We start from the raw sequence: 27,252 nt of genomic DNA, 5'->3' as shown, positions 1-27,252 counted from the left end.
AGCTGCATAACCAAAATGACTCACATTTCTGGCTCAAGAGAGCCAACCTTGAATCTAGGAAGACGTCCTACTTCTGACCCATACAAGGTGTGTGATCCTTTGCAAGTTACTTACCCTCTCAGTGCTTTGGACCAGTCTATAGTCTATAGGCCAGTCTAAGCCTATAAATTGCAGGGGAAGTGCTGACATTCATTGCTAGAGAAAATTTGCTCACTTGAAGGCTTCTTGTACCAGTGAAATTACAGGTCCAGTTCCTAGCTCTTAAGGTATGCATGTCTGAAGTTAGGTTAGAATTCAAGTAATTCCACATTTGTGCAGCACTTAGAATGGACCAGTGGGAACTGGGGCTGAGTGCTAAGGGTGCAAAGCCAGAACTGAAATAGTCCTTGCTCTCAAGGAACTTCTACTTTAGGGGATAAAACAGATAGTAAATAGAAGATATGTGAAGGGGAAGGGAGCACTAGTGGCGGAAAGGTTGAGGGGAGAATCAGAAAGGGCTTCCCATCAGAGCATCAACTGAAATGTGAAGGGAGAAAATTGAAGCCAGACTAGGAAATGATGCAAAGGCAACTAGGTGGCATAGTGGATAGAACACAGCCCTGGAGTCTGAAAGACCTGAGTTCAAATCCAGCCTCAGACACTTACTAGCTATGTGACCCTGGCAAGTCACTTAACCCTGTTTGCCTCAGTTTCCTTATCATAAAATGAGCTGGAGAAGGAAATGGCAAACCACTCCAGTATCTTAGCTAAGAAAACCCCAAGTAGGATCAAGATATGACAGAAAATATTGAATGACAAGGACAAATAACAAAATAGCAACAAAAACCAATTTACATGTGGGGTAAAACAATTCTGATTGGTAGATCTCTGCTCCTCCCCATTGCAGGATCCTTGGGAGATGGGATGAATATGAAGGCAATGGTGATGGGAGAAGTGCTCAAGTAATGGCTAGTCTGAATGAGTTGGCACTTCTCCATCTCAGAGCACAGTACCCAAGGTGGAGCAAGATTAAAACATGGGGGTCACTCAGACTAACCAGCTGACTTTATACAGGATCTGGGAACTCAGATGGAAAAAATGCTTCTTTATCTTCGCTAATCTCTAAACTGTAATTTAGCATCTTCAACAGTGATTTAAAAAAACAACTAAATACTCTAACAAGATATGCACAGTCTTCACCAGTCTGCCCAAGGGACCTGTGGCACAAAATGGATAAGAAGCTCGACTTTGGAACTAGAAGGAACATCAGATGTTATCTAGTACAACCCCCTAAATTTACAGATGAGGAAACTGAAGTCTGGAAAGGTTAATTCTCCTCTTGCTCCTGTATCTGACTTCTGGAATTGAAGGTCATGCTGTCTCATCCTGAAACTTTACTCCGCACATGGGAGCTCCTCGCCCAGACGCGTCTAGCCACCCCTTCAGCCTTCTCAACCTGGAACTTCCTTCTGCAAGGCGCATGCCCTTCTCCTATTGGTGACTTCCTCCTGCAGCCTCCATTTTGTGGAGGGACCGAGGCTGCTTCTCATTCCATTCCCAGCCCTGTTCTTGACTTATAGACTCTGAAGCCAGCCTCCTGGGGTTGAAATACATATGTTCCCCTGCCCCTCTTTTCAGCATTATTAGATTGTAAGTTCCTTCAGAGCAGGACCTTTCTTTCCTTTTGCTTGTATTTATATCTCCAGTGCACTGTGCCTAGCCCTGAGCAAGTGCTTAATAAATGTTTACCTTCTTTCCCTTATTAACTTGCTTAAGGTCACAGAGGGAATCAGGAAGGTGAGAGCATGGGCTCCTCCCTGGACAAAGGGACCCAGAGTTTGGGAGAAGGGGAGGATCCCTGCATGAAAGCATAGTATCCCTAGGGAGAGAAATAGAATCCCCCCAAATGGCTGACTTACTCCCAGCCTTTCCCCTATCCCTGTCTTGGGAAAACAAAGGAGCAGCAGTAGAAGTCAAGGTCCTTCGGTGCCTTGCTGTTTGAGAAAGGGATGGGAAGGGGAAGAGGTTTCTTTGCTGTGGTCATTGAGGTTGGTCTTAAGGGCTTCTGTGGTCCTGGAAAAATGCGAGGCCTTTTTACGATGTATTTGATGAGAAGGAAGTAAACTGCTACTATAGATATTCACTGGGTGAACTAATGACTTCTGAGACAGGTTGTTATGGTCTACACACAGACAAAGTAATTTCCAATTTCATTAATACAGAATGTCCATCTAATACCATCAATACTTATTTTAGGAGGATGTCCTTCCTAGTGATTCTAATCTACTGCTCTCAGGCTAGGCTTCTGGTAAACAGATAAGGAAATTTTGACATCGAACCTGACCTATTTTTCAGTTTCCTGAGGTGCTTCTAGGTTGGCATGAGGGGTGGGGAAGTGGTTAGGATTCCCTTTGGGCCCTTGGAAGAAGCTCAGTGGATACTTCAACAATACATGGCCTTGAACTTAACCTCTGCGGGAGAACAATTTCTTCCTCTTTAAAATAAGAGAATTGAATTAGATCACTTCTGAGGTCTCTTTCTGACACTACTCAGTAATTTGTTTATTGTTCTATTAATGATCCTGACACTCTAGAAGTTCCATGAGGGCAGCCATGGAATCTTCTCCATAGTAGGAGTAGGACTTCATATCCTTATCCCTGTTTCTGGCACAGTGCTCTACAGAGTGTAGACATTTAATAAATGGTTATTGAATTGAAGTATGCTCCTGTGATACTCCTCATATAGAAGATCACTAGTCACTGATGTCCTGGGGCTGGTCTCCCTATTCAAACTCTTTAGGTTTAGCTCTTGGTGAGTATGAGAGTAAGGAGGGAGGAGGCTATTAGAGCATTTTCTTAGAGATAGCGCTCAAGTGACCTTTAATATAAGTAATTGTCCTTGTGAAAATTGGGGGTGGACTGGGTATCTTGTTGAGTTATTTGCACCCTGTGATAGATGACCCTTGCGGCATAACTAGGGTGGGGTCATGGAACTTTGTCCCAGAATGGAAAATTTAGAAGGTACCAACCACACTGAACCAGGGCACGTTTCTTCCCCTAACCACCTGGCCTTGGTGACAGTGGTAACTGCCTTGTAACTTGTAACAGTAACTGCTTCCACTCTCTTCAGCAACTTAGAAAGCTTAAGATATCCTAGTAATGTTTCATCTCTCAGGCTTTTACATTCCCATCTCCCAACCTGCCTATGTCTGCACCACAAACATCCTGTCCTTCAACAACATAGAAACTTCCTGGTTTCCTGGAGCTCACCCTCCCATTCCCCTTTTCCCTAGTTAGAAAAATTACTAGTTACAATATCTCTTCTTATCCCCTTCCTTCTCTGGATAGAAAGACAGGTATCTTATTAATTTAATGATTATGTAGGAATGTGGGTTGTACGCTAAATGCCCAGCAGTACTCAGGAGGCTCCCTGACTGGCTGAGGTTTGGATTATACTGGTACAATAGTGAATACACTCTGGTCCACCACACCAGGTAGGTGAATGAGCTTGGTCTAAAGGGTTTGGGTAGATGAATCCCAACTTAGCAAAGGTGGGGTTGGGATGTGGCAGTATGGGGGTGTTCTAGAGTATGAGTCATGACTCTTTTTTCATGGCCATGAACAGACCAGATACAGCTGTGTGGGCTCACAGCCAGCAAGTAAATCCTGCTGGCTGTGAGTTTGGTTAGGGGAACTTTAGGTTGCATGGAGTGACAAGCTGGAAACTACCCAGTTAGGCTGAATAGAATGCTTTTAAACACACTTCTAATGATTTTAATTTGGAAAATTATTTCTGGCTTTATATTCTCATTCATATGTAAATCAATATCCTTGCTTATACCCAAGATGGCTGAGAAAGAGGAAGAGAGAAGCTAGAGTTGGACATTCAGTTAGTGGAGCAGAGACAAGCAAAAGGGGTGAAGGAAGTGAAGATTGGATGCTATAGAATGGAGAGATCCAGATGGTTTTAGGGGGCCAAGAAGGTCAAAGGGCTTTTATGTGGCATATTAGAGTATTGGGCTTGAGTCACAAAAACAAATTCAAATACAGTCTCAGATACTTACTTGTGTTACTATGGACAAATCACTTCTGCCAGCTTCAGTCTACTCATCCAGAAAGCAGGGAAAATGATATTGCTTACCTCACAGAGTTGTTGTAAGGTTACAATGAGATTTTTGTAAAGTGCTTTATAGACCTTTAGAAAGTTCCATATAAATGCTAGTTATTATTATTACAAATAATAAAATTTAAAAATCCTGTCTGTTCCACTTGTTCCCTGTGTGATCTGGAACAAATCATTTCATTTCTCTGGGCCTTGCTTTTCTCATCTACAAAATGTGAGGGGTTGGGAATAAATGACCTCCGAGGTCTCTTTCATTTCTAAATTTATGATCTTAAGATCTAGGTCTGGGAACCCTTGACTGCGATACGTCCATTAATAGGTATGATAGGTATGTTAGGAGCCAGTCCTGAAAAGTAGAATAAGATTGAGGAATAGCATATGATAATTCATATTCTTTTTATCATAGCCTTGGGCAGCTAGGTGGAGCAGTGGAAAGAGTATAGAGCCTGGTGTCAGAACTCATCTTTCTGAGTTCAAATCTGGCCTCAGACACTTACTAGCTATGTGACCTGTTAACCCTGTTTGCGTCAGTTTCCTCATCTGTAAAATGAGCTGGAGAAGGAAATGACAAACCACTCCAGTATCTTTGCCAAGAAAACCTCAAATGGTGGCATGAGAGGTTAGACATGACTAAACAACAAAAACAAATTCAGAGCCTTAAGAAGTTTTAGGTTATTTTAATTTAAAAAAACATTGTGAAAAGAATTAAATAGATGGAGATTAGAGACCTAGAGTCCAAGTTGGGGCAGAAGGTAAGCCTGTGGGGCATTCAGGCTGGTGGAAGTGAGAGGCTAGTGAGAGGAAGATTGTGTTCTATGTATTTCTTGACTATGGCAATATATGACTTAGTTCAAATATAAAACTATCTACATTCCTAGAACCAGTGCTGGCCCTGACACTAACTATGTGATTCTGGGCAAATTACTTTATTCCCAGCCTCAGTGTTCTCATTTGTAAAATGGAGACAATAATTCAATTCAGTAAACGTGTTAAGCACCTACTATTCCCAGGGTACAACTGGCATACAAACACACACACACACACACACACACACACACACACACACACATACACACTTGCTCAAATGATAGACCCTATCCTCAAAGAGTTTACATTCTCATTCTCCTGGATAATAATATACTTACTCTGTTCTATAAGTTGTTGTCAGGAGTGTTCTTCATAAACATCAAAGGGTATATAAATGTATTCTTACTATTATTAAAATGAAACAGAGACCTCTCTGTGTGGTTTCAGTAGCCCAGGGGCCTAAAAAATGTCGCAGCCAGGGGACTATCCATGGTGCTGAAAATTCCTACCATTAAGTCATTCCTTTGGGTGAAAGCTTTGCCTCTAGAAAAACTCCTATTCAAATGCACTTCTATTACTTTTGGTCTTGGGTAGCAGAAGCAGTGAAAGCTGATTTCAGGGTTAGGGTAGGGTTAGCTCATTATCACATTAGGAAAGAACTAGGGCTAGAGAAACTCAGAGAATTTAGCTCTCTGTCCTCTGCTCTGGTTGCTGGCCACAAGCACATTAAGAGCCTTGCTTCATTATGGAAGACTGCACACACCTGCTGGTCCTTATCCATTCTCACCATGAAACATAGTTAACTAAAATCCCGACAGAGAACAAGCTACTTCTGTCCTGCACTCAGCTATTCCCTCTGTTATGTGGATCTGCTTGTCAGTCTGGGCTCCTGAAGTTTTTCTTCAATCTGTCTATACAGGTCCCATTCTCTACTCAAGACCTCCTTCCTCGTTTGAAACCTAGATGTGGATCTCTGCCCATCTACTTGACCTGTATTCCTGAGGAATGCCAGTTCTGGCTAACCTACTTGAATTTCATAACTTGCCAGGTCCTTTAGGTTGTCCTGGCAACCTGAACACTGACCTTTTCTTTTTTTTTTCATCTTCTCTGTTCATATCACATCTGTGTTAGGCAGTGCAGATGGACCATTAGCTAGATTTGGCATTGAACCAGGAGGAATAGAGTGGTCAAGATTACATTTGGGATATTAAATAGCCTTTCAAAGATCCCAACTTTCTGTCTGACACAAAAACACATCTCTTTAACACAAATTTCTTTCTGGTTGAGGGGCTGAGAATCATGGAACATCCTTATCTCTAAAGAATAAAAATGGAAACCCACACAGGTGACCAGTGAAGAGTCATTCAATCAACAAACATTTATGCTAGGCTTTGGGGATAAAAAGACATTCTATAAAACCCCAGCTCCAGCCCTCTAGGAGCTTATATTTTATTTGGTGGATACCACATACTGACAGAAAACGAAATGTAAGATATATGCAAAATGACTGTGGTAAAGTGAGGATTGACACCCGGTGAAATGAGGAAATGACTTTTGAAGGAAGTGAAACTTGAATTGAACGTTGAAGGGAGCTTTATGTTCCAATAGGTGCAGATCAGTAGGGAGAACATTCCAGGCACTGGAGATAGCGGGTGTAAAGACATAGGTCCAGGAAATGGAAAGTCGTATACATGAAGTAGCAAGCAAATCAGACTGGCTGGAAAGTGGAGTAATTTGTGGAGGAGTAACATATAATCCGCCTAAAGATAGTTCAGAGACAGATGGTGTGGACCTTTAAATGTGAAACAAAGGAGTTTATAGTTTTATAGTTTATAGTAGGGATTCCTTTTGAGTATAGGTTAGATTAGATGGCCCCTAAGGTCCCATCCAACTCTCAAGGTCTTTTATTTTATCTGATCTGTAATGGTTAAATACTAAAGTTTCTCTAGCAGGGGAGATTCATGATGGGCCACATGGAAGGTCACAGTAGACTATCCATAATGATTTGCCCACAAGCAATGGGATAATACATATTGTCAAGGACATATGTAACTAGAAAAGGAGGTGGGCTGTTCATGGAATGAAAGGCACCTGGGGCAAAACATTGACAGATGGAGTATCTGAGTGCTGCACTGTTACCCATAGAATATTCAGTGACCCAGAAGCAAATTTAGATTGCATCCAAGAGATTCTCTATGAAGAATTTATGGAAGAACAGAATCAAAAAAATCATACAGGATGAGAAGATATGGATAATTTGTGATCTTTATCCTTAGGTGATAGGGGAAAGAGAAAGGAACAAATACTTATCAAGTACCTACAATGTGCCAGACACCTTGCTAAATATTTTACAGATCTCATTTGATCTTTACAACAATCTCAGGAGGTAAGCACTAACATTAACCTTATGTTATAGTTAAAGAAACTGAGGCAAATAGGTTAACATTATTCCCATGTTTCAGTTAAGGAAACTGAGGCAAACAGAGATTAAGTGACTTGCCTAGGGTCCCATAGCTAGGAAATGTCCAAAACTGGATTTGAACTCAAGACTTCCTGACTTAAGGCCTAGCATCTTATCCATTTTGCCACCTACCTGGAGAGTACCCACACCACTCAGATCTATTGATATATGGAAGCAAAGGTTAGAAGGCATCCCTACACCTGCTCTGGGTATACTAAATGAGGCCCCTGTTTTGATATCTCTCACCATTACACAGATCTATCTGGTGTACCATGCCCATCTGGCATAGCTTCTGATCCAGAGCTTCCTTAGTATACAGGGTAATGAAGAGATAGAACATGAAGCTGGAATTTTGTTTTAATTGGGAGGAAAGTATGGTATGATGGAGCAAGGTGAGGTGTAAGTAGTGGGGCTCTGTAGTTGGAGAAGACATTTCAAGGTATGGGGTGGAGAAAGAGAAAATTTTAGAGCAAAAAAGAGAGAAAATGCTTTTATTCTTAAAATCAGTATATGAAAGTCTTTTCTCCCTTCTTTTTAGATTTTCACATATTTCCATATATACAAAAGAGGCAACATGGAAAGAGGACAAGACTTGGATCTGGAAGACCTAGATTTATGTTCTTGATTCCACCAATCATTACTGTGTGACCTGGATTAAGTCACATAATCTCTTTAATCCTGTCTCTTCATTTATAAAGTCAATCAATTAATTGCTCAATCAACAAACACTTACTTATTACCTACTATGTGCCAGGCACTGTGTTAAATAGGTGCCAGAGACATAAAAACAACAGAAAACTCCCTGAAAAGGTCCCTTCCCCAAAGATGCTTACATTCTATTGGGAATAACTTACCCATCAGGCTACACCAAGGGGTTGTTATGAGGATCAAATGACTATGAAAATGTTCAAAAATTGTAAAGTACAATACAGAAGTAAGGGGCAATTATGAGTACGTTTAATTCAATTCCACAAGTTTCTACTGAGCACCTACTATGTGCAAGGTATGTACATACTCCCTATGTACAAAGGAGTACAAAGACAAAACCAAGCAAACCAAATTATGAGTAATATATATTCCTGTTTCAAAGCTAATGCAAGTCTATAAAAGCCACTTTAAAAGAGATATATATGTATATATACATACACATATACATAGGTGCACATATGCACATACATATACATACATATATATATACATACACACATATTATATATATATATATTTCAATCCCTTCTCCCAATTCTCCCATCTTTAGAAAACAAAACCAAAAAGCCAAACACTGACATTTCTCAGGGCATCTTGACACCTCTTCCCCTAGACACAATGGTTTCAAAATTTCCAAGACATTTTCACCTATGAATGGTAGGGAGCAGTGTGAAAATGTTTGAATAGTCAGGAATTGGGTTGTGCTAAGAAAAAAAGTGGAGGGGCATGGGGTCCTAGAATTGTTTGATGAACTCTGTGGATGATGACAATAATATCTGAATGTTCAGCACCGTGTAGATAGAATATCGTTTCTTCTGTTCTCCTTCCAGATGGTTGGAATCATGTTCACTTTCCTTTGTTCTCTCTTCATAGCTGTCTCTCCTTTTTTATTTCCACAAACCAATGAATTTCAGGGTTGGAAGATACTTCCAATCCCCCTTATCTTGAAGGAAACTGAGGCTCAGAGAAATGATGTGATTTGTCCAAGGTCATATAGCTAGTAAAACAGATTTAAACCCAGGTTCTTGGACATAACTATTCTATTGCTCCTCAGCCAGATTCCTTTTTCTCAAACCTTGTCATCTTTTTAAAAATGTGTAACTGTCCACAAAGCCACTTTTCCTTAACATCCCATCCTTTGTCTGGCAGAATAAAAATTTCCTGTTTTGATCCTCAAAGGGACTTCTTCATTCTATCCTTAAATCTTTTTATTGGCACCAAAATAGCTTTTAGATGAAAAAAAGCCAACCTAACAACTCTTGCTGGAGCACAACTCTTCCATTCTTTTAAGAATCTTGTGCAGACAGTACAACACTGAATGCTTCCTTTAGTCTTAGCTACTTCTTCAAGAAACATTGTCCCACATCACAAGAGAGACATACCCTGAACTCTATTTGAAATGAGATCTGAGTTACTCATAAGTTCCTAGAGTTGGACTCTTAAAGATCATTTGGTCCAACTTCCCACTCAATACAATAATCATTGACAGGTGGTCATTTAGTCTCTGCCTGAATACTTCCAGTGATGAGAAGCTCATTATCTCACTAGGCATCTCATCCCATTGTTGGACACCTTTAATTGCTAAACCTGGAGGTGTATTTTTGTGCTGGGGTTAAATGGTACAAAATATACCTAGAACAAGGCAAAGAAAGGTAGTGCTCTTGGATCCTTTAAATGGTGAGGGAAAAGATGAGATCTGAGATAGCTTCACCTATTGGTGTGGCTGCCTGGGAGAGAAAGTTCCACCTTACAACTTCATATATAAAATAATTATTCTGGCTAATTATTTGCTAAGATTAGTTATTTCCACATTATTGAAGGATTTCAATTACTATCAGCACCTTCTAAATTTTTGTAACCAAGGACAAAGCCCCAGTTGCCCTATAGTTAGAAAGCTCTTCCTTATACTGAGTAGAAATCAGACTTATGAGGACAACAGCTCTCTCTGTAGAAATATTCTTTGTTGAGTCTGAGCAATGCTTATAATTTCCCAGTGGTTGGACGAGTTGTCAGGTGGTCAGGAAGAGATCACAAATGACAAAGATATTGAGCTACAGAGGTGTGACTCTCAAGTGATAGAAGAGTTTTAAATCTGATTTGACTAGTTAAGTGTAGGATTCTGAAGGGGGTAGAGACTGACACTAAAGAATGAGATGATATGGGCTAGCCTCTCTTTGGACTTTTTGGGAGTGGGCGTAACAAGCAGGTTCTGAAGGTCAGACTTGATTTCCCTCTCTCAATCAATCAATAAACAAAAATTTATTAAACACTTCCTATGTACCAGGCAATGCACTATGCCCTTAGAATATAAAGACAAAAGTGAAATAGTGCCTGCCCTCAAAGATCTTACATTCTAGTGGGGGGTGGGGCGGGGCTCCTGGCACTCTAATTCTAATCTAGGGAAAGCCTTAGCATCATGGCTTCCTCCTTTATTTAACAAGGATGATCTCATTTCTCAAAGCATTCTATTTAACTGGTGTGGAGATGGCTGGCTTTCCCCAGAGATGGCTACAGTATCTCCAGAGTTGAGACAACTCTGTTTTCTCTAGGTGAGTCAAAGTACCCTTTTTTTCTTAGCATCTTAACACATAGCAGCTCCACCTGACCCTAAATGCACTCATACAATTTGGCTCCAGTCATTCCCACCCAATAGTTCATTTTGCCTTGGGATTCTCTGGAAGCTCTGCTAAGTCTATCCAAGGGAATAAAAGAGGACAGAGTCCTTGAGCTAGGGAAAGCTAGGGGCTTCTCAATCAATACTGCTGTTGGAGCCCAGCTGGGAGAGGGAGGTCTTCCAAGTGAAAGCACCTAAGAAAGGGACCCTGGGACATTCCTCTACAGGATACTCCCAAGAGGGCACTCAGGGACATCTTTCAGAAGCATTTCACACTGTGCAAAGGATTCAGAGATGCTCCATTTTTGTACAGTGAGCACCTACATTTCACAGAATCAGTACAGGGGGAGTAGAACAAAGGAAGCCTGGCCACGTGTCTCCTGTATCCCATAGCTGGACATTCCTGCTTTTCTGGTAGCACACCTAAGATGCCCCTACAGATGGCTGAAACAGTGAGGTCAGAGTTGGGGTGCTCACTCCTGCAGAAGTGAAGCTGTGGGGGCGTGGTCCCTTTCTGTTCCCTACAAGTGTGGAACCTACAGGGGTCATTCCACATGTAGGGGCACATTGCCCTCTGGCTGGGGTGGGGCAAGGGGGTGGGAAGAAAGAAAAGCCTCCACCAAGGAAGGAACTGATATTTCCTAGTGCAATGAAAGCCAGATGGAAAAGTAACGTAGTATAAAGGTAGAGAAAAGGAGACAGGAGAGGAAAAATAGGAGGGGAAGAAGGGAAGGGAAAAAGAAACAGAGGAACAGAAAGTGAGGTGGTGGGTGAGGCTGAATAGGTGAAAGAAGTGGCTTCCCACTTGATACAGTGAGGGGATCAGAAAAGGTAGAGGGGGGAACAGGACAAATTACAAGGAGGGACTTTCAACAGCTTTTCTCAATAATGCCTTCTGTGCAAAAATCCCTCATGGACATAAGAAATTAAAGAAATCCAAATTGACTCCCCCAAGTGACTCCACCCCTAGCTCCAAAATGGGGACAAAGCTTGGAACCTTGGCTTTTTCCTCTACAGATACTCGTTATCTTATCCCTGACACTTCCCACTGCTCCAAGAATCCAAAAAAGTTTAATGGAATGAGTGAACTAGAAGCAACATAATGGACTCACTATTTGGCTGCTAGTCTCCCCCTCCCCCAACCTCTCCTATGATTTTAATTTTTTTTTTTAAGAAATGCCCTAAGCATTGGTATTTGTTTTCTACTTACCCCAACCCAGTTAGTGGTGAGCTGCTTGCTTCCTCACTCCCTCAATTAGTGGTGCTCTGGGCTTCTCTCAACATCAGCACCACTGTTCGACTCTCAACATGACATCATCTCTGAGTGCTGTGATTGGACAGCTGCAGGTTGCTTGGCAATTGGACAGTATCTTCTGGAGGAGCAGGGATTGCCTAAGTAACTCTTGGAGAGCCAGGGAGCTAGAGGATGATGTCACACAAAGAACCTATTTTCTAGGTTGTATGGGGTTTGGGGGCAGCAGAGGTAAAGGTGGGGAAGAAGATGGAAAGTAGGAGTGGGGATAGGATTATATAGCTCTGAAACAGTCATGGAGGGTAAATGATGAATGATATAGAAAAGTTTGGGCTTTTTTGCAAATCTGGGGGTGGGAGAGTATAAAATATAGAAGAGGAATGAGGAGAACAGATGAACTCTAAATATAGATACTGGGATTTTTTAATGCCCTGCTTCCAGATATATGGGGAGAACTAAAAGGAGGACATAAATCCTTGCTCTGGAGGCACAAGGAAAGATAAAGGAAAAGTGGGTCTCGTTCAGTACTGTGAACAAATACATGCTTTTCCCCTTGTCAGTAACAAGAAGTCACAGTAGGAAGAACACTGGACTGGGAGACAGGAGCACCTGGTGCTTGTCCCAATTCTACCTTGAGCAAGCTGTGTGGCATTGAGGAAATCCCTTTCCCTTTCTGAACTTCAATTTCTTTATCTGTAAAGTGAAGAATGGAAGGGGATCAGATTTTTAAGCTCCTTCTGAGGTCCAGTGACATACTTCACAATTGCCTTTAATTCAACTTATTTTAGGTGGACCCATGAGGTTCACAAGTGGGTCATAGAAACATCTCATAGAATTGGTTGTGATAATAGAGGTTGCTGTTTACACCAGACTGAGATCATACCGACCTCTAAGGATAAGAGCCTGCTGCTGATGGGGGTTGTGGGTGGAAGGCAGGGAATGGGCTATGGGTGTGGAAGGTTTGGAAAGACCATAAAAGGGATGTTGATGGTCCATGATGAAGGAGTGTGCCAGTGCATTATGAGGAAGGGGAGTGCTGGTGAGTCAGGTGTATTGTTGAAACTTGAGACACTGATAGGGGGTTGGGGTAAGTGACTGCCTTTAATCCATCCTCCTGTGACATCTGCTGTTGGGGGATAGTAAAGTCAGGACCTGGACAGACCTGGGTGGCCGGTAATTGACTGGTTGGGGATTCCAGATCTACAGCACCTCGTAGCAAAGCTGGTTGATTGTGTTGCATGTGATACTGTCTGAAACATATCTTGAGGGTTGGTGCAAATTCTGCAAATATGTACAACAACATACAGTGAGGCAATGCTGCTTCCATTGGTTCCTGGAGTCATATGTAGCTAATTTTAGATTTATCCAGATCCTGTTACTACTGTCTTACAATGAGAAGGATGGGGCACAGATCTGTGAGCTCTCTAAGATGGCATGTTGCTATGTACCAGGGGTTTTGGGTAGGGGGAACAACAAGATCTCTCATACAGCCCCACCTCTAATATCTATGAGACCTTGGCAAGTCACTTAACTTCTCTGGGCCTCAGTTTACTCAGTTGTAAAATGAGGGGGTTATATTAGATGACCTCTCAGCTCTCCATTTGTGATCCTATGACCTCTGTAATCCTGTGATCATTGTCCTCAGCTCACAGAAAAGTGAGAGACATCTAGAATGACTTTAGGGTCAGAGTGGTATAAAAAGATATCCAAAATATGTTGGGGGAAAATAGAAAGAAACTTCTCTTCTCAATCAACTTGAGTTGAGACTTGAATGCTTAGGGAGTCATGAGAGGTCCAAATGAGAGGCGTTGGCAAAGTGGGTAGTAGGATATGCCAAATGTGGTAGTGGGTAGAAGATGGCAATGTGTATTTGAGGGGTGTTGCTCAGAATACCATGGCCAAACCATTTCAGGATTTGGAAGAGGGGTGGATCCCATCTTGCAGTCTGCGTGTGTGTGTGGAGGAGGCAGGGGCTTAAATTATTTCCTTTGTCTATGTGTGGGACATATGGCTCCCTAATGTATGGAAGCAGGAATCTTAGGAATACTTTTGCAGACTTTGACATGTGAAAAGAAGAAATATGCAAGTTATTGATTAACTAGGATGCCAAGTAGCTATCTATGGTTCCAGACTTAGAACAGTCAGCTTAGCAATCACTCAAAACTGAGTGTTGAAGTCCTAGTGGATGGGGATAGGAATTACTGGCAACCAGAAGTATTTCATACCCTATCCTATTTCATCACTCCAGAGGGACCACTGTTGGGGATAGTGGTGGTGATGAGGGTTGCTGCTGCCCTCACCCCTACTAGGTTTCTAGGACCTGGAATTAGAAATAGAGATCATTCATTTTCTAGTAGGAGGAGAAAATGAGGCTAGTGACTCCAAACAGCCCTTCCTCACTTAAATCTAATTCACTTGCATGTCTTGGCATCACCTCTCTATGTCGTGGTCCTCTTTGAGAACGAAGGACAAACAATAATCATAACATACCTTAGGATAAACTAAGGTCATATAGCACTTTTACTTTTAACTGTTCCCTTAATAATCATGTGAGATAGCTGGGGCGAGTATGTTTAGCCCCATTTTACAGTTGAGGAATGTGAGGCCCAGAGAGGTTAAGCAATTTGCCAAGATTACACTGCTTACAAGTACTAGAACTCCCAGCCAGGGGATCTAGCTCCAACACCAATATTCCTGGGCCTGGACCACCTGACCGGGAAACTGCGCTATAAATGATAGGGAGGTGTGGCTAAAATAGTACTGGTAGTTCTGTGCTTCTGGTACCTTAAAGGTTAAATGAGCTTCAGGAGGCTGTCCCGAGAGTCTCGCTACCACTGCTTCTATAGGAAGATGTCTTCAGAGTTCCTAAATCCTCAGAAACACACTTTGGACAGAAAACAGAAAGGAAAGTACCTGTCTATCAGTTGGGGAATGGCTGCACAAATTAAAGTATATAAATACAATGGAATATTATTGTATTATGAGAAATGAGAGGGCAGCTAGGTGGTGAAGTGGACAGAGCACCAGGCCTGGAGTCAGAAAGACTCATCTTTCTGAGTTCAAATCCTGCCTCAGACACTTACTAGCTATGTGACCCTGGGCAAGTCCCTTAACCCTATTTGCCTCACTTTCCTCATCTGTAAAATGAGCTGAAGAAGGAAATGACAAACCACTCCAGTATCTTTGCCAAGAAAACCTCAGATGGGGTCAAGAAGAGACAGACATGACTGAAAAATGACTGAACAACCACAGAAATGATGAATATGAAGAATTCAGAGAAACATGGAAAGACTTGTATGAAGTAATGCAGAGTGAAATAAGCCGAACTGGGAGATGATTGACTCTCTGAGTACACCAATGTAAAGGGAAACAACATTGAAAGGCTAAAACTCTGACCAATGCAATGACCAATAGTGACTTCAAAGGACAGATTACAAAGCACATCTCTTACCTCTTAGCAAGAAGTGGTGGACTACAGGTATACAATCAGGCAAACAGTTTCAGATATAACCAATGTATTGGCTTATTTTGCTTAACTATTATTTGTTACAAAGAAGAACTCTATCAGAGGGAGTGTCATTGGAAACAGACAATGAGCAAAGGAAAAATAGGAAAAGTAAATAGTAAAATTTAAAAAGGCAAAAGAAGGGTTTTGGGAGACTGGTCCATGGCTATGTTGGGGCACCCTCTGAACTCTAAGGTCCCTTCCATACTACAGTGTTGGTGAGGAAGCAAGAGCCCAGAAGGAAACTATCTCCTTGTTCAGACCTCTTCTCTTCCTCAATGCCTCTGCCTGTTTAGTTGGTAGCAAGACTGGGATAGCAAAGCTGCAGACCAGGGCAGCCCTCTTTCCATTGACATCTATTCCTAAAGCTTTCCCAAGAACCTCTGTGCTGTGTTGAATTTGTGAATGCACGGTAGTGAGTGGCAGCTGGAGTAGGAGCCTAGCATTTTCAAACTAGACAGTAGATTTAACCTCCAGAGATATTATGGGAACACAGTTTATCTAGGGCTGATCAGCTAGATCAAGGTTCCTAAACTTGGAGTCCATGGATTTCCTAGTCAGTGAATTTTGATGGGGAAAATTATATCTTTCTCACTAACCTTTAACTGAAATTTAGTACACATTTCCTCCAATTATTGAAAAACATTTTGAGAAGGGCTTCACCAGATTGCTATTTTCATGACACAAAAAAGGTTAAGATACCCTGATCTAGACCAATCCTCCCATTTTACAGATGAGGAAATTGAGATTTAGGGAAGTAGAGTCATATAGGTAGTGTATAGTGGACTGTGGATTTGAATTCAAGTATGGGCCTTAGGCATATCTTGAGAATGGTCAATTGCCATAGAGATCATTTATCAGTGATTTGAAGAGCATTTGTGGTTGGAGAGGCAGGATAGTGAAGGGCTTGTGATCATGCCCAAGGTTGGAGGAAATGGTGACATTTAGCCTGCAGAAAGAACATAGGTGGGACATGAGAGCTGCCTTCAGGTATTTGAAGGTTTGTCAGACAGAAGGATTAGATTTGTCCAACTTGGCTCTGAAGAACAGAACCAGAAGCAATGGATGGAAGTTATAGAATGGTATAGTTTAGTTTAATATAATTTAAAACTTCATAGGAATTACAATTGTCCACGAGTAGAATGGGCAGCCTTGGGATACTATGGGTTCTCCCTCTTGCCCCTACCCCCAATAGAGGTTTTCAAGGAAGGGCTCAATAACTATTTAGGGACATCACAGCTAATAATGCATAATAATAATCAATCAATCAATCGAGTGGGGTTACAAAAAAGAGGCAAAAGACAAAGAGTTTACAATCTAATGGGGAAGACAACATGCAGACAAGTATACACAAAACAAGCTGTAGCCAGGATAAATAGGAAATAATTAACAGAGGGAAGACACTGGAATTAAGGGGAACTTGGAAAGTCTTCCTGGAGAAGGTGGGATTTAGTAGAGACTTAAAGGAAGTCAGGAGGTTGGTAGTTGGAACAAAGGAGAGTGTTCCAGGCAAAAATGCCCAGAGCCAGAGCTGAGATGGAGGGTCTTGTTTGTAGAATAGCCAGGACACCAGTGTCATTGGATCAAAGAGTACTTGTCTGCAAGTAAGGTGTAAAAAGACTGCAAAGGTAGAAAGAAGGGTTAGGACATGAAGGGCTTTGAATACAAACAGTGAATTTTGTACTTGTTCTTGGAGGCAATTGGGAGCCACTGGAGTTTAGGGAGTAGGGGAGTGACATGATCAGACCTGTATTTTAGGAAAATCACTTTATTGACTAGAGGATGAACTGAAGTAGGGAGAGACTAGAGTAGGGGTGGGGAACCTGTGACCTCAAGGCCACATGTGGCCTTCTGTGTCCTCAGCCTTTTGACTGAGTTCAAGTTTTACAGAACAAATCCTTCTTTTTAGGAGATTTGTTCTGTGAGGTTTGGATTCAGTCCAAGTGTCACACTTAGGGACCTAGAGGGACACATGTGGCCTCGAGGCTGCAGGTTCCCCACCCCAGGACTAGTCAGGCACCCCTCCCCTAGCAGTCTATTGCAATAATCAAGGCAGAAGTAATGAAAGTCTATACTAGAGGGGTGACAATATTAGAGAAGAGGACATATTTGAGATATGTTGCAAAGGTAGAATTGACAAGACTTGGTGACATATTGAATATGGGAAGTCAGAGATAGTGAGAAACCCAGGATGATTCCTTGGTTGGAAGTCTGAGGGAATGGGAGGATGGTGTTGCCCTCTGTAGTAGAAGGGAGGAGGGAGGAAGAGATTAGGGAGAAAGATAATGTTTAGGACACATTGAATTTAAGATGTCTGCTTAGCATTTAGTTTGAGATATCTGAAAGGCATTTGGAGACGTGGGATTGGATGTCAGCAGAGAGATCGGGGCAGGAAATGTAGTTTTGAGAATCATTATTATAAAGATGATAATTAAATTCATGGGAGCAGATGAGTTCACCAAGTGAAGTCGTATAGAGGGAGAAGAGAAGAGGGCCCAGGACAGAATCTTGAGAGACACTTACCTTTTTAGAGACATCTACCTTATTAGAGAGTGTGACTTGGAGGAGGATCCAGCAAAGGAGACAGAGAAGGAGAAGTCAGATAAGTGGGAGGAAAATCAAGAGACAGTGGTGGCCTGAAAACCTAGAGAGAAGAGAGTATCAAGGAGGAGAGATTGATTGGCACTGTTAAAAGACTGCAGAGAGGTCAAGGAGAATGAAGAATGAGAAAAAGTCATTGGATCTGACAACTAAGACATCATTAGAAACTTCGAAGAGAGCAGTTTCAGTGGAATAATGATGTTGGAAGCCAGATTATAAGGGGTTAAGAAGGAAGTGAAGGAAGTGAGAGGAGAGAAGGTAGAGATACCTATTGCAGACAGCATTTTCAAGTTTAGCTACAAGGGGCAGAAGAGATATAGGATGATAGGTATTGGGGATGAAAGGATCAGGCCAGGAGAGGCATGATAGGCCGTCAGAAATGAGCCAGTAGAGAGGAAGAGATGGTGATTGTTTGAAAATAAGTGACAGTGGGGATAACAGAGGAGACAGCCTTTTGGAGGAGATAGGATAGAATGGGATCACCTGCACTAAAGAAGGGTTAGCCTTGATAAGGAGTAAGGCCACTTCATCATGTGAGATAGGGTGAAGGAGGAGAGAGAGGCAGAAGGTTCTAGAATGATGGGAGATGAGGAAGAGGGGAGGGGGGTAGTTTATGGCAAGTGATCTCAATTTTTTTTTATAAAATATAAGATGAGGTTCTCATCTGAGAAAGTAGGGCGAGGGGGAGCCATGGGAGGTTTGAAGAGAGAAGAAAAGCTTTGGAAGAGCCACTGTAGGGAATGGGAGAGTAAGTTGATAAGGGAGGTATGCAGCTTTGCCAGGCAGCAGTAAGGGCTCAGTTGACATTGTATAATACAGATTTGAAGTAGATCAGAATGGTTGCATGATTTTCTCCACCTTCATTCAACAACACATGTAGGAATTAAAGCAGTGAATGGCAAGAATGATCTGAGATTGAAGTTGGCAGGCCCAGGGTGATATGATTTAAGAGAGGAGGATATTGTAGAGTTGAATTGGTTCACCAAGGTGTCAACCTTGGGGGGAAGAGGTGAGAGTGGTTAGTGCATGGGAGCTGGCCTGGGAGAGGGGTCAAAGAACTGGATGGCATGGTGTGGGTGAAGAGTTGGGTTATATAAGGGAAGGCAGAAGGAGAGGTGACAAGCCAATAGTCTATGGTTGGATAAAGGGATTTCAGAATTCTTGAACATGAAGGTAGTACATTTGTGTGCGATGGCAAAAATCATGGAAATGATCATCTTTCTATGTGACTGAAGTGGGATGGAGGATTCACTCATGGGAGTTGAGTAGGTTGAGGAACTGAATGATTAGAGCATTTGAAGGAGAGCCAGTATGTATGTTGAAATTCCCAAGTATGAAGATAGGAGTTAGGGAGGAGAAAAAAATTGTAAACCAGTTATCAAAGTCATTGAAAAAGAATTGAAAGTGACCTTGGGGTCTGAAGTCCCTTCCAACTTAAATTCTGGGATTCTATTTTTACAAATACAGAGTTCTTTCCATTACACCTTGTTATTCTCTGTCAGAGGATCATGGGCATATATTTTCCCAAAATTGCATGAAATTTGTTTGTGTTGTTATGTTTGTCCTCTGTTCCTTACCTGTGAAGCTTGCGGATCAGCTTAGATATGCACTAGGTGCTTCCAGCTCTAAAAAGCCTCTCCTGTCATTCTCAGTCAACCATACAATATGCATAAGGCATGACTTGGGTTTGTCTTTGAAGTTTGTTCTCAGGAAATGCTAACAAGGAGAACTTGCTGTGCACAAAGAGACACGGGGGTCTGGCAGAGCCCTGGTGCAGCCAGTTGCTGGAAGGCAGCTGTCTTGATTGGTCCAGACAGATTCATCAGGCTTCACCTGGCTAGAGATAGAAATAGGCCTTCAAAAGGAGATTGAACCCAGGGCTGCAGGGGAGAGGACAGCTCTTGTCATATCTAAAACTTTTTCAGCTGAGCTTTCATCAGTAAAGGAATATCTGATGAGGCAACTCTCTACATGTACAGAGCCACACTAGCGCTCTAACTTACAATCTTAGAATGTTGTACTGAGAAGTGACTTGCCTAGAATTGAACTTAGGTTTTCCTGATGCTAAAGCCAGCTCTCTATGTACTGAGCACCTTTTTTTTTTTTTAAAACCATGGCTGAGATGCATTGCCTTGTTTTGAGAATCCTTAGTATCCTTCAAAACCCACCTAAAATGCTACATCCTACCTAAAAGCATTTGCTGGGGCCTGATTCCCTAGTGGTTGGTGCCTCCCCTCAATTACTTGGCACTTATTTTTGTCTATATCTTTTTCTCTGTCCCTCCCTCCCTCCTTATCTCTCTTTCCTTTTCCCTGTCTCTGTCTTTCTCTGTTTCTCCATCTCTCTCTTGTTCTCTGTCTTTCTCTTTCTCTCTGGTTCTTTTTCTCTCCTTTTCCCTGTCTTTTTCTCTCTGCCTTTCTCTCTCTTGTTCTGTCTCTTTCTTTGTCTCTCTGTCTGCCTCTTTGTCTCTGTCTCATTTCCTTCCCTCTCTCCCCACTCCCAATGTAAGCACTGTTTCATTTTTTGTCTTTATACCCCCAGCACGTAGTCAGAAAGACCTGACCTCAGGTCCTGCTTCCTCCATATACTGGCTGAATGACCCTGGACCAGTGATTTAACCTGTCAGTCAGTGTTCTTGGCAGTCATCTTAGACTATATATTGCAGGGAACTTGCATTGGTAAAGAGTTTCCTCTTCCCAGGAGGCGCCTATAGCAGTTAAATCACAGGTCCAATCCATATCTCTTTTTTCATTCCCAAGTCCCAATACAGTGTGTGTTTAACAAATATTCATCGCTTGAATTTGGACCTGAAATTCCAAGTTCACCCTCATCTCATCCGCCCCCTTAGGCCTATTAAACTTTGATTACATTTGAAATGCCTCAAAGAGAATGGAGAGGGGGGCAACCAGCAGGCTTGCCCATAATCTGGTGTTACAGCTATTTCAAATGCTCTTTAGCGGCTCAGGCACCAGAAGAGAAGAAGAGTACTGTCTACCAGGTTACTTGAGAACAAGATCCACCAGTGGATCCCCTTCTCATTCCCTCCACATGTACTTCATGGTAAGCCTAATAAAATATTGGAAGAGGGAACTCTGTTCCTTGCCCCCGCCCCATCCAGGCTAGAGGATGAACAACTTTCAGGAATGAGAACACTTCACAGCTGGGCCAGACAGAATGCATCTAGCTCCTGAGGAAGATTCCCAAGCTGGTGAGCTGTCATTGGCTCTGCCTATCGGCATGATGTCATCAACTTCCAATTATAAGTCAGTTTCTCCCTCCTCATTGGGGGAGGTGTGTGAGTCAAAATCAGCAGATGATTAACTCTTTGTGGATCATAGGAGACTGTAGACATAGACATCTCTCCTGTACATATGGGTGTGTACTTATGTATAACATTTAATAAATATACTTATATATTATATAAATATGCTTATACATTTAAACATTTTATTGATGTTTTACTGTCTTTCTCCATACCCCCATCATCCCTCTTAACAAAGGAGGGCATGTCTAGTCATTTATGCCTAATTCCATGCCTCTGGTTCACTACTTTTCTGTAAAGAGGAGATCATAAATCATAGATTTAGAGCTAGAAAAGGCCTCAGAGGACATCTGTTCCAACCTCCTCATGTTAAATAAACTGAGGCCTCAGGAAGGTAAAGCCACTTTCCAGATGCCCCCTTTCCCCTGTGAGCTCCAGTATTACAATAACCAAATGAGTCATCTCACTATATGGAAAAAATAATTGGTGACTTCTCCTCATCTAGCTGAGGCCCACAACACGTTAGACTCTGCCAGAGACTGGCTGTTGTAGCCTTGACCAGATAGATTCACCTCTTCAAGCCTCAGTTTCCTCTTCTGTAAAAGAAGGAGAGTAGATTAGGTGATTTCTGAGGTCCTTTAAAAAACTATAACACTTTAGAGTTCTAAGAATTACAGAATTTCTGATATGGAAAGTATTTTAGGGGTCCTTTAGTTCAAATTCTACCTGAAAAAGAATATTTACTATATCTTATTGAAGAAGTGGCTATATAGACTTTATTTAAAGACCTCTAATGAAAGACAGCCCATTCTCTGTCAAGGCAGCCCATTCCTATCTGAGGAAGTTCTTAAGTATTAGCAAGCTCCTTCCTTCCTTCCTTCCTTCCTTCCTTCCTTCCTTCTTTCCTTCCTTCCTTCCTTCCTTCCTTCCTTCCTTCCTTCCTTCCTTCCTTCCTTCCTTCCTTCCTTCCTTCATTTCTCCCTCCCTTTCCTAAATCTTCCTCTCTGCAGAGGCACAGACCTCTCTTCCACTCATCGTTCCTACCTTTATTCTCTTGGGCCAATCAGAACAGGTTAAATTTCTCTTTCAGGTGATTTTACATGTTTAAAGACATCTAATGTGTCCCTATAAGTCCACCCTTTTCCAGGCTAAACATCTCCACTTCTCTTAATTGAGCCTTATGTGGCATGAGCTGAAGACCCTTCCCCATGCTGGTTATCTACCTCTGGACATTTTACTGATTGCCAATGTCCTTCCTAAGATAGAGCCCCCAGGTTCAGTTCAAATATATTTAAGAGAAAAAGGTCTTTATATAGTCTAAGCAATAATTCCTAGATGATATTTTGATGTGTCAGAGGTACATTAAACTAGTGTGAAATTTAAAACCACAGTATAAAAGTGACATAGGTGGTATATTATGAGAACTAAGAACCAAAGGGCTGCAGGACTGTAATTATGACATCTAGTTTCCACTGGCCAGTTAAAGGTTTTTAAGAGAGAGAAGATGTGAGTGGATTTGGTAGCTGACTGGGTGTTAGATCTTTGTCTTTTCTTGTCCTAGTGGAAAGAGCTCTAGATTTGGTGTCCGGAAGACCTATGTTTAAATCTCACCTCTAACACCAGTTGTGTGACCATGGACAAGTCTTTTCAGCCCTCTGAACCTCAGGTTCCTCATCTGTAAAATGGGGGTAATAAAGCCTATTGTACCTGCCTCACAGGATTTTGAGACTCAAGTGCAATCGTGCATATAAAGTGCTTTACAGACTATTGTTATATAAAATGTCAGGTATAATTATTTATTTGGAGATTATAATCTCTTGGACCCCTTCTTAATATAAATCATCAATCATGCAGGTGAGAAATCTCAGATATTTTTATCTGGAGTACCACAGAAGCCACTCATGATAAGTCATGAGGAGGTATAAAGGTACAAACAAATGACTTACAAGTTAGACAATTAGGTTTTCCCTTGCTCTATATACTTACAACTATCTATCTCTAAAGCCATTTTATTCTTACCCTTTCCCCTTTTTTCTTACAGTGTAATTATTTTTCCCTGTCTTTCAGAACAAACTGGCATCGTCATCTTTGAGTTTGAGTTTAGCTTCTAAGGTTTTGTTCTAAAAGTACTCAGTGCAGGCCTAGCGCACAGTAGGAGCTATATAAGTGCTTATCCCCTTCTGCCTTCCTTTCCTTTCCCTCTCATCTTCTCTCTCTTATTTTCCCTTTCTTTTCCTTGTGTTCCCTTCCCTTCCCTCATGTTCCTTTCCTTTGTCTTCTCTTCTTTCCCTTCTTCTCTCCTCTATCCCATCCCATCCCATTCAATTACATTTATTTTAGTCTCCTCCACTAACATTGATATGTAGCTGTTCACTACTATGCTAGACTCTGGAATAAAATAACAAAAACAAAATAGCACATGTACTCAGAGAGCTTAGTTCCTATCAGGAAACAATTTATTCACAGGTGAGTAAAAAATGAACACATGCAATTGGTTGTTGCCCTTCATTCTCGAAGAGGACTAAAATGACATCACCATGATGAAGTGAAGTTTCAGAGTATCCGACTGTGGTTCATCAGACCAGTATGAGCTTGGAATGCTCTACTATAGGTTGGGCACAGGTAGTCCGTGAGAATATTTGGGGTGAATACTTCAAATTTGTGCATCTTGCACTTACTTTCTGCTGTCTCAATTCTACTTTGCTCATAAAGCTCAGCAACCTTTCTGATGTGGGCACGCCATGTTGAGCGGTCCTATGCCAGTGTCTCCCATGTTGCACAGTCAAATCCAAAGTTCTTGAGAGAGACCTTGAAAGTGTCCTTCTATTACTTCTTCTGACCACCATGTGATCATCTGCCCCATGTGAGTTCTCCATAAAACAGTCTTTTTGGCCAGAGTACATTTTGCATTTGAACAACATGGTCAGCCCATCGAGTTGTGCTCTCTGAAGCATAGTTTGAATGCTTGGCAGTTCAGCTCAAGCAAGGACTTCATTGTCTGATACCTTATCCTGCCAGGTGATCCTCAGAATCTTCCTAAGATAGCAAATGGAAGCAGTTCAGTTTCCTGGCATGGTACTGGTAGCCCATTCATGTTTCACAGGCATACAACAATGAGATCAGCACAACGGCCCTGCAGACCTTCAGTTTGGTAATCAATCTAATACCTCTTCTCTCCCAAACCTTTCTTCAGAGTCTCCCAAACCCTGAGCTAGCTCTGGCAACGTGTGCATCAACCTCATTGTCAATGTGTACATCCCTGGAAAGTACACTGCCAAGGTAAGTGAACTTATCCACAGCATTCAAAACTTTTCCATTTGTTGTAATTGATGTATGGATGGTGTGGTGGTGGCTGATGGGTGATGGAACACCTATGTTTTCTTCGTGTTAATTATTGGGCCAAAATTAGCACAGGCAGCACAGAATTGATCCATTCTTTGTTGCATCTCAGCTTTAGAGGCTGCACTGAGTGTACAATCATCTGCAAACAGAAAATCATGCACCAACACTCCTTCCACTTTGGTCTTGGCTTGTAGCCTTTTCAAATTGAAGAACTTACTATCAGTATGGAGTTGACCTTGATGCTATGCTCATCCTCATTGAAAACATTTGACAACATGGCTGAAAACATCATGCTAAAAAGCATGGGAGCAAGCATAGAGCCCTGTTTTACTCCCCTGGTGACTGGGAAGGCACAAGAACATTGTCCACCATCCAGAACCTGGGCACACATTCCATCGTGAAATTGATGTACAATACTGATGAGCTTCTCTGGGCAAATTTTGACATAATTTTCCATAAGCCCTCACTACTAACAGTGTCAAAGGCCTTGGTCAGACCTACAAGCATTGTGTATAGACCTCTGTTCTCTCCTGGCATTTCTCTTGGAGTTGTTGGGCAGCAAACACCATATCGACTGTTCCTCGGCCCTTTCTGAAGCCACATTGCCTCTCAGGTATATGCCCATCTTCCAGGGGAAGGATCAGCCTATTAAGGAGGACTCCAGCAAGAATTTTGCCAGCAATGACTAAGAGAGAGACTAAGAATTATCATAGCAGGAATGAGGTTGTTATATGTTCGACCTTCATCTTCAAAGAAGACCATGACATCAGAGAAATGTTGACATGACTTGCACTTGACTTTGTGCTGAGTGAGGGAGGGCTGTGCAAGGGAATGAGAGCAGTAACAACTAGAAGTATCAGCAAAGATCTCATGTAGAAGGTGGCACTTTAGCTGAGCCCTTGAAGAGAACTAAGGTTTCTAAGGCATGGAGGTGGGAAAGAGCAATGTTGTACATGGGGGTGTAATGGTTAGGGAATTTGCAGATCTTCCCTGCCCCTTAAGAGGCCCATGTGATCTGCTTCAAGCATTGGCCCAGCCCACAGCCTGATGCCCATGGTATGGTGGAAGGAGCTTGCTGAAATGGAGGAGCAGGAAGGGTGGAGCTGAGAGAGAGTGAGGCAGAGCTGAGAGAGAGCAGCTAGTGTGAGTGAGAGAGGGAGGGAGGAGTTTTGCCTAGGGGAGCTTGTTTGTGGGGAGCTCTGGGGATGTTGGTGCTCCCTGGATTGATGATGTACATAAACTTCTTCATGACCATGGTGGAACTGGTTTTCTGGTATCTGAATAGATATTTTGGTTTTGCCTTTGAAGAAGAGAGGTTTTTATATTTTGCAAATTTACCCTGGAAATACACATGCATATTCATAGTGGCTGCTACGGGTGGTATCACATTGGCATTACAGGAGAACAGCAAGTCATCCAATTTACTAGAATGTAGAATGGATGAAAAGGAAACTCCTGGAATCAATCTAGAAAGATGTGATGAACCCAGATTGTGAAGGACTTTGACAAACAAGAGAGTTTATATCGTACTTAGAGGAATTTGGGTGCTGCTGAAACTTCTCAGACAGGGGAATATTATAGTCAGACCTACGCTTTAGGAATATCAATTTGCCCAAGATCTCTCCGAAGAGTTCATATCACATTTTCCACTATGAAACTGAACAACTATGTAGAATATAGCTTTCTGGATAAACCCAACCTTGTTTCAAACCAAAACCTCTTCTCCTTCTTTAGGAAAATCAAAATGTTTTTCTCTATACCTAACACTAGTACTTTTTTAAAAAAATCTGTCAACCCCAGAGTCATTTTGTCTCTGGGGCAAGGCAGAAACACCCATCTATCCTTTTTCTGTTTGTTAATAATCAACCCTTGCAGTTATTTAACATAGAGTCACAGAAACCACAATGACACCAGTGATGTTATACTAGTGATGTCACCAGTGATATCACACCATGTCAAGATTCAGGAAATTGTAGGAATGGACATGGTTATGTACCCATTTAAGAGAAAACAATGACTTGAAGGTGAATGCTGGGGAAATGTGAAAAGATGAAAGATATTGTGTTGATCAATAATGGGAGGTTGTGAAGGATGTGGTGCAGATGGAGCAGAGTTGAGATCATATTATTAGGATCTTTTCAGATAATCCAAAGGAGAGATGAGGATAAGAGGGAAGAGATAGAGACAGAGACAGAGAAAAGGAGCTAGAGACAGAGACAGAGAGAATACTAAAGACTTAGAAGAAGGGAATAAGGAGGAGGGAGGTGGATAGAGGAGAAGGTGTGAGAGAGAAACAGGAAGAGAAAGAGAGGGAAGAAGGAAGAGAACAAGGTACACCTTCTCAGGATGAACTGGTAGAAACTGAAATTTCAGTTTAAAGAAACTAGGGAGGCTTCTGGGGACACAGATTAGAGGAAGAAACAAAGAAGATGAGTCAGGAAATGTCAGTGAACAGAGATCAGATAACGCTCTAGCTTTGAGAAGAGCATTTTGACCTGGCTGAAACAGAAAATTCCTTTTCTCTTCTAAAGAACAAAAGGGAGCTAAGTGAAATTATACTTCAGACTCTGAAACCTTGTCACCTTGCTCACCAGCTTTC

At 41.9% G+C, this 27,252-nt stretch overlaps 1 protein-coding gene across 4 annotated transcripts in view; it reads right to left on the bottom strand.

The window, feature by feature from the left end:
- Window positions 1-19,796, bottom strand: part of STMN4 (stathmin 4) — a 37,771-nt gene extending 17,975 nt beyond the window's left edge. For 2 of the 4 annotated variants that reach the window (XM_072644062.1, XM_072644052.1), the window contains exon 1: window positions 11,902-12,001. The gene's annotated coding sequence lies outside the window, so the exon portion shown is untranslated. Of the gene's footprint in view, window positions 1-11,901; window positions 12,002-19,626 lie in introns of those variants that run through there. The other 2 variants (XM_072644069.1, XM_072644058.1) reach the window with 2 other exon arrangements.
- Window positions 19,797-27,252: the final 7,456 nt, after the last annotated feature.

Source organism: Notamacropus eugenii, chromosome 1 (genome assembly GCF_028372415.1).
Source record: "Notamacropus eugenii isolate mMacEug1 chromosome 1, mMacEug1.pri_v2, whole genome shotgun sequence".
In the NCBI taxonomy this organism is placed as follows: domain Eukaryota; kingdom Metazoa; phylum Chordata; class Mammalia; order Diprotodontia; family Macropodidae; genus Notamacropus; species Notamacropus eugenii.
Note: the sequence above shows the minus strand (reverse complement) of the source record. Positions and strands in the feature narration are given on the sequence as shown.